Here is a 4,798-nt window from a genome sequence, read left to right as displayed (position 1 = left end):
AAGTTGTCCAGCAGAATCGCTCGTCACGAGAACTTCCATGGGCGCTGCCATTTCTTTCGTATATATTAAAATTCCTCCTTGTGCGTAGGAGCACCACTACATTCGTTGAGTTGAATTTATGGGAGTTCTACCCCGGGTTCAACCAGTGGCGTAGCCAGGATTTTGGAACCGAGGGGGTACAACTTGTAAATGTACTAGTCCAGGAGCAAGATCCCACAGGGGGCCTAAATAAGGACTTGGTTCATCCCCCACTACATACAAGGTTTGACACCATAGGTAGTTAGTATGGACCCTCTAGATCACTGCTAGGTAGGTAGTGGACTCAAATTGTGGTATCACTTTTTTTACAGGTCATTTTATGTATGGACGTATAATCGCATAAATTCACCAAAAATAGGACAAAATTAAGGGTAGGGGAAATATAAACTCCAAGAACTCAACTTTTACTCATAATAATGAATTTATTTTGGTATGAATATGTAGCTAATTGATTGTTCTAACTGCCTAGTATTATTTGAAAGCAAACCTAGGTTTCATTTGATCATGATTGGAAGTGGCCAGTCCATACACTAGAGAAAAATCAGATTTTTCACAACAATGCGCAGGGTGGGTGTTTTTGTGACATTGGCTTCAAATTTTACTATTGTGCCAATTTCTATTTTCAAAATTAATTAAGTTTCCTTTTTTTAATTTTGTTTTTAATATCAAGCATATCTAGGTAAACTTTGATGTTCTGGTTCAAATATTTATGTATGTGCATGTTTGCTTGCATGTTGGTTTGTGTTGTGTGGGTTTGGGGTAGGTGTGTGTGGGTATGTGGGGGTGGGTGCGGGGTGTGTATAGGGTTCAGGGTTGGGGTGTTTTACATGTTTTAATATGTCACTCGGCTGAACTATATAAGTTCTATTAACAAAATTTGTTTGTTAAGTTGCCATTCATGTAATATTTTGAATATTTATATGTGTGGGGTGAGATCAACCGCTGTTTGTCAGGAAAATAGACTGAAAATGTAAAAAATAGTTACTTTTCCACATGTAGCAGCGTGTGTAACAATATTAAGGGGTAGGGGAAATATAAACCATCATAACTCAACTCATGATAATGAATTCATTTTGGAATTAATATGTAGCTAATTGATTGTTCAAACGTGTTAGTATTATTTTAAAGCAAAGCAAACATTAATTGTCAGGTAGATAACCATAAAATGCGAGAAAAGGTTACTTTTCTATGTATAACCATGTCAAATATGGCATTATTAAGGGTAGGGGAAATAAAACCACCATAACTCAACCTTTACTCATAATAATGAATTCATTTTGGTATCAACATGTAGCTAATTGATTGTTCTAACTTTCCAGTATTATTTTTAACAGAAAAACCATAAGATAGACATAAAATATGATGAAAATGTTAATTTTCCAATGTGTAACAGCATAAAATTTGACAATATTAAAGGTTAGGGACGTACAAACCAACGTAACTCGACATTTATTCATTATAATTCATTCATTTTGGCATTAATATATAGCTATTTGGTTGTTGTAATCTTTTAAAGCAAAATAACCATTAATTGTTAGCTGGAAAGACATAAAATGTTTTTAAAAATGTCAATTTTTCATGTGTAGTACCGTAAAATATGACAATATTAAGTTGTAGGGGACATTCAAATCACCAAAACTCAAGTTTTACTGATGAAAATGAATTCATTTTGGTAACAATATGTAGTTAATTGTTAGTTCTAACTTTCTAGTATTATTTAAAAGCAATTAAACCATTAGTTGTGAGGTAGATAGACATAAAATGTACGAACATGTTAATATTCAATGTCTAACAGCGTAAAATATGACAATATTAAGGGGTAAGAGGACATACAAATCACCAAAACACAGGTTTCACTGACGAAAATGAATTCCATTTTGGTATCAATATGTAGCTATTTGATTGCTCTCATTTTCTGGCATTATTTTAAAAACAATTAAACCATTAGTTATCAGGTAGTTAAACATACAATATGAGAAAAATGTTAATATTCAATGTTGAACAGCGTAAAATATGACAATATTAAGGGGTAGGGGACATACAAATCACCAAAACTCAAGTTTTACTGATGAAAATGAATTCATTTTGGTATCAATATGTAGCTATTTGATAGTTCTAACCTTCTAGTATTATTTTAAAAGCAATTAAGCCATTAGTTGTCCGGTAGATAGACATAAAATGTATGAAAATGTTAATATGCAATGTATAATAAGGGACATACAAATCACCAAAACTCAAGTTTTACTGATGAAAATGAATTCATTTTGGTATCAATATGTAGCTATTTGATAGTTCTAACCTTCTAGTATTATTTTAAAAGCAATTAAGCCATTAGTTGTCCGGTAGATAGACATAAAATGTATGAAAATGTTAATATTCAGTGTCTAACAGCGTAAAATATGACAATATTAAGGGGTAAGGGGAGATAAAAATCACCCAAACTCAAGTTTTACTGATGAAAATGAATTCATTTTGGTATCAATATGTAGCTATTTGATAGTTCTAACCTTCTAGTATTATTTTAAAAGCAATTAAGCCATTAGTTGTCCAGTAGATAGACATAAAATGTATGACAATGTTAATATTCAATGTCTAACAGCGTAAAATATGACAATATTAAGGGGTAAGGGGACATACAAATCACCCAAACTCAAGTTTTACTGATGAAAATGAATTCATTTTGGTATCAATATGTAGCTATTTGATAGTTCTAACCTTCTAGTATTATTTTAAAAGCAATTAAGCCATTAGTTGTCCGGTAGATAGACATAAAATGTATGAAAATGTTAATATTCAATGTCTAACAGCGTAAAATATGACAATATTAAGGGGTAAGGGGACATACAAATCACCAAAACTCAAGTTTTACTGATGAAAATGAATTCATTTTGGTATCAATATGTAGCTATTTGATAGTTCTAACCTTCTAATATTATTTTAAAAGCAATTAAGCCATTAGTTGTCCGGTAGATAGACATAAAATGTATGAAAATATCAATATTCAATGTCTAACAGCGTAAAATATGACAATATTAAGGGGTAAGGGGACATACAAATCACCCAAACTCAAGTTTTACTGATGAAAATGAATTCATTTTGGTATCAATATGTAGCTATTTGATAGTTCTAACCTTCTAGTATTATTTTAAAAGCAATTACGCCATTAGTTGTCCGGTAGATAGACATAAAATGTATGAAAATGTTAATATTCAATGTCTAACAGCGTAAAATATGACAATATTAAGGGGTAAGGGGACATACAAATCACCCAAACTCAAGTTTTACTCATGAAAATGAATTCATTTTGGTATCAATATGTAGCTATTTGATAGTTCTAACCTTCTAGTATTATTTTAAAAGCAATTAAGCCATTAGTTGTCCGGTAGATAGACATAAAATGTATGAAAATGTTAATATTCAATGTCTAACAGCGTAAAATATGACAATATTAAGGGGTAAGGGACATACAAATCACCCAAACTCAAGTTTTACTGATGAAAATGAATTCATTTTGGTATCAATATGTAGCTATTTGATAGTTCTAACCTTCTAGTATTATTTTAAAAGCAATTAAGCCATTAGTTGTCCGGTAGATAGACATAAAATGTATGAAAATGTTAATATTCAATGTCTAACAGCGTAAAATATGACAATATTAAGGGTAAGGGACATACAAATCACCAAAACACAGGTTTCACTGACGAAAATGAATTCCATTTTGGCATCAATATGTAGCTATTTGATAGTTCTAACTTTCTAGTATTATTTTAAAAGCAACTTAAAATTCATTAGTTGTCAGGTAGATAGACATAAAATGTATGAAAATGTTAATATTCAATGTCTAACAGCGTAAAATATGACAATATTAAGGAGTAAGGGGACATACAGATCACCAAAACACAAGTTTCACTGACGAAAATGAATTCCATTTTGGCATCAATATGTAGCTATTTGATTGTTCTCATTTTCTGGCATTATTTTAAAAGCAATTAAGTTTCCCACGAGGGGTTGAAGGTCATAATGGGGCCAATACTAAAAAATTATCCTATCATGTTGTAATGTTGTAATCTCAAATTGTTCCTCTCATCGCTAAGAATTTAAAAAAAGACAATTGTCATAGTTCTACGAAGCTTAGTTTAGGGGTTATAACGTCGAATATATCAATATCACAAATGTCAAATTTTTAAAATGGCCCAATTGCACCAATTAACGTAAGAAACCTCAATCGTATACTACATTCAAATTTTGGTGCAACGATTTGTATTCCTGTGTTCCCCTTCACAGTTAATGCAGCCAAAGTTGAGTTATGGTAATATTTCCCCTACCCTTAATATTATCATATTTGACACTGTTACACATGGAAGTTTTTTCTCACATTTCCTTTGTATCTACATAACAACTAATGATACCAGAACGTTCGATGAATTCATTATCAAGAGTAAAAGTTGAGTTATGGGAGTTTATATTTCCCCTACCTTGATATTGTCATATTTAGGGATCGTTCACAAACACTTGTAAAGGGGGCCTGATGCAAAAAGGGGGGTCTGAAAATTTTGACCCTCCTAAGGGGGGGGGCCTGAAAAAAATGATCAAAAATTTTCCTGGAAAAATTGAGTTTATATGATTTTCTATGGGGTTGACCCATAATTTTCATGTCAAAAGGGGCCCTACAATTTTTGAGGTCTGTAAAGGGGGGGCTCGAAAGAATATTTTGCGATGAAATTTTTTTGCATCAGGCCCCTCCCCTTACAAGTGTTTG

This window comes from Amphiura filiformis, chromosome 1, assembly GCF_039555335.1.
Source record: "Amphiura filiformis chromosome 1, Afil_fr2py, whole genome shotgun sequence".
NCBI classification, from domain to species: Eukaryota; Metazoa; Echinodermata; class Ophiuroidea; order Amphilepidida; family Amphiuridae; genus Amphiura; species Amphiura filiformis.
Note: the sequence above shows the minus strand (reverse complement) of the source record.